We start from the raw sequence: 12,500 nt of genomic DNA, 5'->3' as shown, positions 1-12,500 counted from the left end.
TCACACATGCACCCTGGCTCCTCATTGCTCATTGCTAGCAGATCTGTATTGTGCTCTGGCGATGTCCACTCATCCTTAAAGGGCCTAATCTGCGTCCAGATGATTCGATTAGAGGCCCTGATTAAATGGCCCGGGGAGAAGAGCGCCCTTTAATGAGACCTAATGAGCACCGGCATCAGATATGTCATCCCCACAGTCTCTCAGTCTGTGTGTGTGTGTGTGTGTGTGTGTCTCTGTGTCTGTGTGTGTGTGTCTGTGTGTCTGTGTGTCTGTGTGTGTATGACTTTGTGACAGTGTGTGCGTGTGTGTGTGTGTGTGTGTTTGGGACCGTGGGCCCTCCTGTGGCCCTGGCAGGCCCTTAATGACTTTTATAAGGTTAACTCAGTGCTGACGCACTTTCACCTGCGGGGGGAAGTTTCCACTCGTTCCCATGGCTCTCTCAAGAGCCCAAAACACACACACACACACACACACACACACACACACACACACACACACACACACACACACACACACACACACACACACACACAGGAAAGAGAGATCCTCCGCCGACGTTACTCCTTCTATCTGTCTCTCTCTTCCTTACCTTTTTTTGTCTGTTTATGTTATTTATCTCCCCTTTCTGTCTGTCTGTCTTTTCATCTATGTGGTATTTTTTCTACTGCTGCTCAGTTAAATCCTGTTTTGTCTTTCGCCTCCACGCTGTTCTCCTCTGGCGTGATTAGTCCGCTGCAGCCTTTAAGAGCTGTTCCCAGGTCAGCTGGACCACCCAGTGACATGACTACCTGTTTTTTGCTTTTTAACTCTCTTAATGTCACCAGTATGGAGCCGTTTGTGGGTCAGTTGGACCTCCGTGTTTACTGGCCTTTTGCCTCAGGATGCTCTCAGTCTTGCTGCCTGTCTTGATAAGGTCTGTTCCCAAACCAGATGGACCCATCGGCCCTTTGATGATGACAGAGTTTCCAGTGTGGGCACGCTGCCCTTCACGGATAGACCCTCTCTTGGCTGGACCTCCAGGGGTGTTTAATGACAGAAAGACCTCGCCTTTATAACTCTGGCCTTTAGAAACAGGTCCCAGGTCAGTCTCTCTGCGCCGCTTGGAGCAGAGATGACCTTTAGCGGTGTTTCATGTGTCCTCTGCCTGTTTCATGTGCCTCCCGGGCCTAATTGCCTCCTTTGCCGATGGGCTTTGCCCCACAGTGGGCGTCTAACGAGCTCCATTTACTGTATATCATTTATGAGGTATAATTTGGATCGGCCAAACCGTACTGCAAGTCATTCCAGTGTGGTCCCACATGTACGGTATCGTATGTACGGCGGTTTAAGCGCAGTTGTGCACTTTTGACCCGTGCTGCCATACCATTTACGTGTCACCTCTTTAAATCGAGTTGTACGTATATACTGTCCTTATGTTGAATGTGCGTGGTTAGCATGAGTTATGTAATGCTTGTGTGTAATCATACATTGCATTCCACTTCTGCTCTCTTTGTACAGTGTTGTTAAAGTGTCAGCTTGTTGCATACATATGTCTTATGTCAGACATATACTGTAGATGTATGTATGTGTGTTAAGTTAAATATAACTGTTATATATTTTTTTCTCACTGTCTCTCTCCATCTCTCTCTCTGTCTCTCTGTGTGACTCTTACCCTCTATGTCTCCCGCTGTCATTTTGAAGTTTACAGTGCTGTTGTCACCTCCTTAAAACTACCATACTGTGTGTATGTGTCGGTATATGTGATAAGTTACCTGATACTGCCATAACTATTTTGGTTCTCTCTCAGGGCCTCTATGTATAATATTTCTGTGTCAACCCTGATGTTCGCGCTGTAGTGTGTGTGTGTGTGTGTGTGTGTGTGTGTGTGTGTGTGTGTGTGTGTGTGTGTGTGTGTGTGTGTGTGTGTGTGTGTGTAATATACCGTAGAAGCGTGTGAACAGACCTCCTCCTCAGCTCTCCCCTCCCTGCGTCCGTCTCGTCTGTAATTTGCTGGACTTCCTCTTCACTCTTCACTTCAAATATCATGGGAGACCTGTGTGTGCATGTGTATGTATGCCTGTGTGTGTGTGCGTGTGTGTGTTTGTGTATGTGTGTGTGTGTATGTATGTGTGTGTGTGTGTGTGTGTGTGTGTGTGTGTGTGTGTGTGTGTGTGTGTGTGTGTGGGTGTGTGTGTGTATGTACGTGTGTGGGTGAGAGAGTGAGGGAGAGTACATCTGTGTCTGATGTGGTGTACGTGTGTGTGTGCTTGGGGGGTACGGAGTGTTTTGACCTTGACCCCATTCACCCCCCACCCCCCACACACACACACACACACACTCCCCAGCCCCTCTTCTCCAGAATTCCCCCTGAAATCTCTGTTGCCGTAGCTCCACTAGAGAGTTTCCATTACCGGGTGTAATGTCTGTTTCAGGGTTGACTAACTGACTGCAGCCTGCCGTTCAGTTCAGTCGGATCCAGACGGCTGTTCACCATGGAAACAGGCGATGAAAGAGTTTCATATCTCTTTTAAGTGCTAATGAAGATGCTACGCTCTGTTCCCGTTGCTCAAAATACACCCACTGTGTTTGTGTGTTTCGGTGTGTGTGTGTGTGTGTGCGTGTGTCTGTGTGTTTGTGTGTGTGTGTGTGAGAGAGAGAGGATGGAGCTGTGAATGTGTGGGCACATCATTATCACTTCTAAGCTGAATAGAGACACAGAGCAAGCAAGTGAAAAATAGAGAGAAAATGAAACAGAGAGAGAGAGAAATAGAGATAGAGGAAAACTGAGAGAGTGGCTTAGAGACACGAGAGAGCGTTAGAGGCTGAAAAACAGAGTTTAAGTTGAAGAAAAACTCCAGAGTTCCCTTACTCTGACAAACTCCACAAGCCCCCAACACACACACACACACACACACACACACACACACACACACACACACACACACACACACACACACACACACACACACACACACACACACACACACACACTCACACTCATACACACACACAAACACACACTCGTGCCCAGACTCTCCCTGGACTCTCCCCTTCCAGCGCCGCTCTAAAACCTGGCTGCACAAGCTGGAGAAATCTCCATGCCATCTAAATGATTTCTGCATGCCTTGGTGCTCGGAGCGCTCTGGAGGGATGCATAACAGGCGTAATGGATTTGCTGGAGCCCGTCTGCTGAAAGATCAAGGCATTACCTGGTGGCCGAAAGGCAGAGAGGGGATGTTTTTCCTCTGCCTGGAGGGCCCTGACCGAAAACCTCACCATCTTTGCCCGTGAGCGTTCCACGCCGCAACCAGACCGGCAGGAGCTGCTCCAGAGACACCAGAGCTTTTTGAGGCTCCACATCTGCTGTGTGTGTGTGTGTGTGTGTGTGTGTGTGTGTGCGTGTGTGTGTGCGTGTGCGTGTGCGTGTGCGCGTGTGTGTGTGTGTGTGTGTGTGTGTGTGTGTGTGTGGAGATTCACTGCTCAATGTCCGGCCTGCTACCCCAGTGCATTTTTAAAGGCATTATTCAAGCGCCTGCAAAGCCCAAAGACAAAGCGGTAACGCCAGGGGGAAAGCCTGACCCCAGCTCTAGGAAATATTTCACTTTGGTTCCACTCCATTTGTCACCGACTAAATATCGCGCGGCGCATCGGAAAGGGCCCTTGCGCTCTGATTGGTTTTCCACACTTCCTGTTTTCCCTCGGGGGGTCCTCGCGGGGCTATAACTTACTGGTGGGGCTGTTCCGGCAGGGCGGCCCGGAGAGAAGCCCGCAGGGGCGAGGTGTTTTTCCTCCTCCGTGAGCCCCGGGATCCATCCATCAGAATTGGTCGCCCCTGAGACGGAAAAAAAAGACAAGAATGGCAGAGTTTGCCCATGCCACGTTTCTGCACAGGCAGTCGCAAGGCCACCCCCTCCTCGACATCTGCCACTCGCTTGGGAGTGGGGGGGGGGGTCGGTGGGGGTCTCCAACATCCAACACGGGTCAGAGTCTGTCTGCGCCCCTCCCTTGTGACGCACATCCATATTGTTGTTCTTAGGAATTACTGAGACTCACCGGGGGATAATACATTCTTCTGACTCCCAGCGTTTTTAATGAAATATGTTCCACATCCAGACTCTAAATAAGCCTCATTTCCAAATCCAAATCAAGGTAAATGAAGACAGACACAACTGGGCTGATCCTGGTATCATCTGAGAGCGAAGGTTGCGTAGGTCGCAGTCGCAATGCAATGAGTAATGAGAACGAGAAAGCTGAGTTATTGTTTGACCATCTCCGCCTTCGCTCACAACACAGACACACACACAGACACAGACACACACACAGACACCCACACACACACGCACACACAAACACACACACGCACACACACAGCAGGCCCAGAAGACTGTCAGCATTGCTGAAATGTAATAGGAAGCAGCACCCATACAGCAAGCCTTACAGCGAGCATGAGCAATGTGAAAGGAAAACAAATTGGTTCGAAATCAATGATCTAAGACTCGCAGATACATCAGAGGAGGATGTTTGGTTGATAAGTCGCAGGTTTCCGTCTGTGCACCGCCCCGCTGCAGTGCTGGTGTGTGTTGCACAGGGGCCTGAGCGCCCTTGTCCAGAGAACAAGAGAAAGAACGAGAGACAGAGGGAGAAACAGAGGGAGAAACCGAGAGAGAGAGAGAGAGAGATCCAAACGGAACATATCTTATCATCTGTTTTTATTGAACGTCTGTCCTTGACTCTTTCGTGTGAACAGGACTTGGCATATGCCTTGATGCACACACACACACACACACACACACACACACACACACACACACACACACACACACACACAAACACACACACACAGGAGGATCTTGTGCAGCATACAGTACAGCACTGCGCAGTGCTGCGGAGCGGACCAGACCAGACCAGACCAGAACCTTCTTCTAGCGGGGGCCCTGGCCCGCGATGGAGACAGCTGCACTGTTAAAAGAAAGTGTCTCCATGCTCTTGCTCTGCTGGCAAGTACACAGCCACTGCACAAGCTGAGAGGAAAATGTATATAGTTTGGAGAGCGAGGGGGAGAGAGAAAAGAAACACACACAGTTGAAAAGCATATGTTCTCTTCTGCTGTGGGACAGAGAATTTGGATGTAATTTAATCTGTTGTAAGTACCCCATATTTTTGGGATTCTGAAGTTTTTCCACAAAACACAAGGATGCTGTTTTATTTATTTCTTTATAAAAAAATTGGAGGGCTGTTTTTGTGGTGAGGCCGCCTGCATGTGGCAGAGCCTCCTTGAAGTCTACTTTAAATCATGTCTCTGGCCCGGAACGGGTTTCGGGTCGTGTGTGTAAGAAAATGTAGTGGCGGGAGGAGACTTGAATGATGGAGCGTCTTCATCGTTAACCCAGGGGGGGGGGTGTCTCATCAGCGCCCTCCTGAGGATATTGCAGAGGATATGTGTGAGAGGAGAACAGGTCTCTGACCTTCTTCGACACACTCGCTCACTCACAAGGGCCCTCGGAGTGACCTCTCGTAAAACTCACAAACATGGAAGAAGCTCTCACAAAAAGGCCGATAAGAGCATGAGTTGCAGCTTCAGCCTCCCACGAAGTTCAAAGGAATACTCACAGCCAGGGGATGGGACAAGGTGTGTCTGTTTGTGAGTGTGTGTGTGTGTGTCTGTGTCAGTGAGTGACTATGCCGGTCTGTGTGCGAAGATGGGGGAGGTAGTCACTGTTTATGTAGTGTGTACAGTTACTCATTGTAGGTATGTGGGTTTGAGGTTTGTGTGTGTGTGTGTGTTCGTGTGTGTCTGAGTGGTGAGTGGGTGGGTTTGTGCCCGTGTGTGTATGTGTGTGTTTGTGTGTGTGTGTGTGTGTGCGTGTGCGTGTGCTTGTGCGTGTCCGTGTGCTTGTGCATGTGTGTGTGTGTGTGTGTGTGTGTGTATATGTGCACTGAGACCAGGTGTTTCTTTGATCCTCCATTACAGTGGTGAGTCAGACGAGAGGCAGTTCTTTAAAAGCCTGTAATGAGGATGTTTTATATGAAGGCCTAATTGGTTCTGATTTAGTGCTGGGGGCTGGATGGGTTGTGATGTATCAGCTTCCTGTGGAGGCCCAGGAAGGGCCTTTGTCTCTGAAGCGTGCCACAAGGAACACTCACAGCCTACAGGGATGTGTTCGCGTGTGTCTGCACAGGCCAAAGACTGTCTGACTGACTGACTGTCTAACTGACTGTCTGTGGTTTATATGTGAGAGTCTGTGTGTTTGCGATTGTTTGTTAAAAGAGAGCTCGAGAGAGAATGCATTTGTTTGTTCTGCGTGTGTGCATGTGTGTGTGTGTGTGTGGGGTTGGGGGTGGGGGGGTACGTGAAGTAAGAGAGAGAGAGAGAGAGAGATGTAGAGAGTTTAAAAGAGTGTGCGTATAGGGCGGGTGGGGGTGTTGTTCATGGGAGTCTACAAATCTTGCCACCTCTCCTTGTTCCCATCCACCCCCTGATGGTCAGCAATAACAATGATTTAGCGTGCAGAGCCGCCTTCTGTTGTAATAGCTGTTGCTGGCCTGGAGGATGCAGCAGGACCATGAGGAGGGCTTGTGTGGACATTGGCCGGTGTGGAGGTTGTGTAAACCCCCCTTATCTCTGCGTGGAGCTCGGCCCTCTGTCAGCCACCCTGAGGCGGGCGCCAGAGAGTGCTGAGAGGGGCCTGTAGCAGCAGCCTGCGGAGGCCAGGCCAGGCCAGCGCATCTGTGCTGTGTCAGGGTGGAAGGGTTACTGCTGTGGAGAACCTGGCGCTAGCTGAGGAGCTAGCTGAGGACGGCTAAAGTTCACATCAGGATGAGGGAATGGTTTTCTGTGTGGGTTTTAGTTGAGTAGAAAGAGTGGGGGTGGGATGAGGGTCCCTATGGAAAGTTTGAAATGGAGATTTCGAGGACTTTTGTTTTGCGTACAGAAAAGTGTTGTGCTTTTGAGGGAATGGGATGGTGTTTGCAGATGTAGGCCTCCCTGGGAGATGAAGTCTTTGTTAGGGTGGTGTCAGGTGAACATTTCCATAACTGTCAGAGGGTAATGTGTGCATGGCAGCGCTGCGCTATAAGTGCTCATCGGACCCTTTGGTTGGGAGCCACGGACTGTCTTTGCAGAGTTCAAAGACTTCCTGAGATGAGTTTCGAGAGTCTTTGAGCAGAGTTTAGAGAGTCTGGGGTGAGTTGTCCAGGCAGAAGAAGGTCTTTGTGGATCTGGTGGGCCAGGCTGCATGAAGGTTTAGTATATAACGCTGTCTGACAGCATCTGTGACTTCACCATGTGAGAGTGCTTTAACGCCGTGTTTTGGAACGAAGGCTATTTTCGGAGTAGTTTTAGTTTTGGGTATTGAGTGGTAGCTCAGCTGGTTGTCTGTGTATGTCTTTGTATGCTGTATGTACCGTTTATGTAGTATTTGAAGCTGTGTGAGGATAGGCTTTAGGCTGTGTTGGAATGGAATTATGTGTAAGGTTTTTATGTGTTTTTTAAAGTGTGTTGGGACTTGTGTGTGTGTGTGTTTCTGTTTATGTGTGTGTGTAAGATACGGGGATAAGGCTTTGTGTGAGTATGTTTGTGTGCGTGCAAGCGTGTGTGTGTGGCGGGCAGGGGGATGCTGCAGTGATGATCTGCGGCTGTAGGCTCTGTGGTGTTGGGTTGCAGCGCTAACACGCTCCCGTCAGAAGGGATTGGGCCCGGCCTTAACTGAGCCGTTAATCGCTCGCAGCTCACGCAGGACTCTCTCTCTCTCTCCTTCTCTCGCTTGCTCATTCTGTCTGTCTCTCACTTGCTCATTCTGTCTCTCTCTTCTCTCTGTCTCTCTCTTCCTGTCTGTTTGCCTTCTCAATATCTCTGTGTCTGTTGACTCTTCTGCCATCTCTCGTCTCCTCTCTCTCCTCTCATCTCCCCTCTCTCTCTCTCTCTCTCTCTCTCGCTCTCTCTCTTTCCTTCTTTCCATCTATCTTCATATATCTTCCCCTCTTTTTTCAGTCTCTGCTAGGTCTGCTCATCAGCAGTATCATTCCGACCGCAGATGAGTGTGTGATTACAGCCACTGCTCTGGGCTCTGGGCGGCTCTGCTCTGCTCCAGAGGTTAAGGGCTTTCTGGGAATGTCCCCCACTCACTGTTCCAACCCCCATCCCTTACCATTACCCCAACTAGGCCAGGGCTCTCTTTCTCTTTTTCGCTCTCTCTCTCTTCTTAGTCTTTGTTTGTGTATGTGTGTCCCTGAATTGTGTATGAGGGAGTGTATGCATATGCAACTGTCTCTTTGTTAGTACAAAGGGTGTGGATTGGTCTGATTCTGCTGGGAAAACAGAATGTTTTTTGTATGTGTATGTATGTATGTGTGTGTGTGTGTGTACATAGGTAAGGGTGAGCATCCCAAGAAGCAACCTCTCTGGTTTCAATCCTGTGTCCATTAGCCCTGATGTTGGAGGGGCCCAGACGAGCCTAAATGGGGACGCTGCTGATTGCTCCGCTGGCCCCTGGCTGGCCTCTGGGTGGCCCCCGGCTCTGCTTCTGTCATCAGGAGAGCTACCCTCTCCTCCGCTCTCCTGTCCTCTGCTCCCCTGTTCTGTCGGGACCAGAGTGGAGCGTGTGGAGTGATTAGGCTGCAGAAGCCCCCTCTGAAGTACCTGATGGTGGCTCTGCTAAAGCCGTTCTGTTTCAGCAAAGTGCTCTAATCACCACGCTGCAGCTTTGAATGGGGGTTGCTTAAGTACGGCCCCAGAATGGCTTTTGGGAGAAACAGAGACAGATGAAGAAATGGAAAGTGAGAGAGAGAGAGAGAGAGAGAGAGAGAGAGAGAGGGAGAGACGTGTGAGAGCCAGAGTGTGTGAGAGAGAGAAAGAGAGGATTTAAATCCTTCATGTTGTTCACTGACAGAGTGAAGGCCTTGGCTTAATGCAGAGCATGCCCCATATAGCTGCTGTCTTCCCTCAGGGTGGCGGGCGACACAAACACAAAGACTCCTGTAGTGTGAGAGGAGAGCCCAGGCTGCTCCTGACTGCTCCACCCAAATCAGTCAGTGCTGCTCCAGCATTCCCCCCTGAGCTGCATGTCAACTCTTATTTATGACAGCCAAGCCACTTTTTGGCATCGTTGTGACATCATCATCCTCCTCCTCTCCAGGAATGGGCACTACAACCAGAAGCTCTTTATTTTCTCTCTCTCTCTTTTTCTTTTTTTCGTATTTTTTTATACCATAAAAAACGTAACCTCAATCAGGTCAGTAAGTTCACGTTTTGGTGGAGGGCAAATTAGACTGGAAACAGAGCGGGATCTGTTCGGCCTCGGCGTCGCGCAACTGTGACCAATGCATGGTGACGTGCGCCCTTATTTATTTATTTGTTTGCCTTCTTTATTTGGAAAAAGAGGCGACCAAGCTGTGGTCGCTGGTTTGTGGGGGGAGTCTGTGAGTTATTCTTTTTCAAACATTGTGGCTTTCTTTTCAATTCGTATTTCATTTGAAATGAGCCAGTCTGGATGACATAGTTTGTGTGTGTTTGTGTGAATGCGTGTGTGTGTGTGTGTTTATGTGTGTGTGTGTGTGTGTGTGTGTGTGTGTGTGTGTGTGTGTGTGTGTGTGTGTGTGTGTGTGTGTGTGTGTGTGTGTGATGGTGTGTGTCATCCTTCCGGTGTTTAAAACCATCTGGGAACCCTTGGTGATCTATCACGGTTTATGAATTGCACATAAACATTTACAAAGAGGTCTCTTCATTATTTATGACTTATTTAGAAACCATGTAACCTTTTAATCATTAAAGATACATAAATTGATAATATTTATGTACTTGCGATGCCTGGTCTTAATCTGGAGATTGAAATGTGATGAGACTGGACGTAAACTTGAGAATGATCAAAGGCATTCTAATGGCCTGTGATTTACAAACAGTGCCCTCTTTAATAATGGCCAAGGGTTTATTTATTAGGTGCATTTGGTCAACTCGCGTCGTTACCAAGGACATCCTTGGCTCACAAGCGCATCTCTTGTTTGACGTGTGTGCTTGACTCAGGCATTCATCTCAGTCGCATGCGTTTGTGCAAACACCTTTGCGCACGCACATACACACATACACATACCCATACACACTCACATACACACACACAAATACACATATACACAAACACACACGCTAAAATACACACAAATGCACATACACACACAGACACACAAACACACACACATACAAACACACATGTGCACACACACACACACACAGAGGCGGCATTAGCATTTAGTGTGTTTACTGTGTGTGTGGTTGCGGGGGTCTGTTCCCTGGTGGCTCGCTGCGGCCTGCCCTCCAGAGAGAGTTGTTTTTGGCATGGCTGCATCCACACACCCTGGCTCTCCTTCTTCACTCCTGCTCTCTCTCTCTCTCTGTCCTTCCTTCCATCCTACAGCCAGGCTAACGCCACCCATTTCAAGCCCTATGCTCTTCCTCTTCTCTCCCTCTTTTTTTTTTCTTTTCCTGAAGCCGTCTCTCCCTATTCTCTGGTTCTGTGGATCTAGCCACAGAGCCCCCCCCCCCCCCCCCCCCCTCACCTTTCTGGCCTAGCGTGGTTTGACCTCCACGGCTGGCCCAGCTCCCCTCTGGTGGCTCCTCCGTGGTGCTAAAAATGCTGCTGTCCGCTGGTGTTGGGTTCCTGCGAACAGAGGGGTCATGTTATGTGTTTGTGAGGGGTCTTGTTCTACTTAATCAGCGGGATTTATTCAATTTGGGCTTCCTAGCAGGGAGGTTGCAGGGGGCTAGGTTCCCGTGTGAGAGGCTGTCTTTGTACTCACTCTTGTTTGACCGGTGAGTATGGAGCAGGCAGGGTTGTGGAGGCAGGTAGTTGCGGATGTCCTCTGTCTGTTTTCATTATGTGGCTGTCTGCATCTCCAAGCCTCTGGTGTGAGGCTGCATGAAGCTACTGAGGCCAGGCGACTAGAGGATATTTGCAGTGCTTGCTGCCTCTGATACCCCCTAGGTACTTTAGCTATCAGAGTTGTCTCATATCCACACACAAACACTCTCACATACACACTCACTCAATCACTCACTCACTCACTCTCTCTCTTTCTCTTTCTCTCTCTCTCTCACTTTCTCTCTCTCTCTCTCTCACACACACACACACACACACACACACACACACACACACACACACACACACACACACACACACACACACACACACACACACACACACACGCATACCCACACCAGGGTGTGCCTGGGAGCTATTATCTGTATCTGTATCTGTTTGATCTTAAAATGATCTGTATCCGTCTTTGGATAAAACCTGGAAGTGGCTGGGACCTATCATGGAAGAAGACCTAAGTAGATGTGAAAATCATTGTAATGTTTAATGAGCTATTAATGCATGCATAGCTTAGGTAAGAGGTTGCCCAATGAGCAATAAGTGTTTTGCAGTTGAATTGGAATGCAAACGTATGAAATAAATTCCCTACTTGACAAGACTATAGGCCTACACCTTGCTGCCTTAAATCAAATGATCTAAGGAAAAGAGGAAGGCTTTTTATGACACTATGAGAAGGTGAAATACCCCCTTCCCACAGCTTCGCACTGGAATGGAAGAGCGGGAGAGAGAGCAGTATTTCTTTACGTCTCATGGGGAGGGAGAAGGGGATAGTCTAGAGGGGTATTTTATGTTAAGTTTGTTATGTATGTACAGTAAGGTGTGTAATATTGTAATATATGGTTTTTGGTGCATTGGTGGTGGGCCTATGTATATGTTACTGTAATGCCCCCCACTTCAATGGTTGAGTCCAACTAGGGTTGATTGGACCAATTTGGCTGGAAGGGCAGGATTATTTAAAGAGTGCCTCATTCCTTCAGAGGTGAGCGTCAGAGAAGGAGTACTTACCTGCTGTGAGGTTAAGTGTGAACTATGTCAACTGTGTTACAAGTTAACGAGTACTTTGAGTACTTTTTGAGTTTTGATTTATTAGGTTTCCTCCGGTAGGAGGTAACCTATTGTTATCGTAGGTATTATTATTCTCCTGCCATGGGAGTCAATGCAGCCACTAGAACCATATGGTAACTTTTTGTGAAATTTGGCACACTCATTAAGGACAGTCCCTTCTTCATTCACACCAAGTTTCATGGCTCTCATGACACCACTCTAGCGCCACCAACAGGTCAAAGTTGGACTTTTGTAACACACGCAACTTTTGAACCGTATGACCGATTTTCAAAAATGAGGTACCCTTGGATTCCCTGGATCAAGACAAATTTAACCCACCCCATGGCGTCCATTTCCGGTTATATAGATTTTCCGCTATTTCTGGTTTTATCAAAAACCTTTGAAAGCCTACTCCTACAATTTTTGGCAAATCTTCTTCAAAATCACCAGAGATGATCTTCAGACCTAGCCTCACAAAAGTTACTTTTTAGAATTTTGATCCTCACAACCGTTTGTCCGGTACAGCTACTCAAATTCAGCAGAAAAGCGGCCAAACAGGAAGTGAGGTCATATGTCAGCAAATATTTGAGTGAAATTTACGCCACATGGTGT

At 48.4% G+C, this 12,500-nt stretch overlaps 1 protein-coding gene across 1 annotated transcript in view; it reads left to right on the top strand.

Annotated features, from left to right (window-relative positions):
- LOC308377852 (ERC protein 2) overlaps positions 1 to 12,500 on the top strand; it is a gene marked incomplete at both ends in the record, with an annotated part of 197,212 nt that overhangs the window by 70,184 nt on the left and 114,528 nt on the right. The gene's annotated exons all lie outside the window — the stretch shown is intronic.

The sequence above is a fragment of the Sprattus sprattus genome (assembly GCF_963457725.1).
Source record: "Sprattus sprattus genome assembly, chromosome: 16".
NCBI lineage: Eukaryota > Metazoa > Chordata > Actinopteri > Clupeiformes > Clupeidae > Sprattus > Sprattus sprattus.
This window is presented reverse-complemented; position numbering and strand designations above follow the sequence as displayed.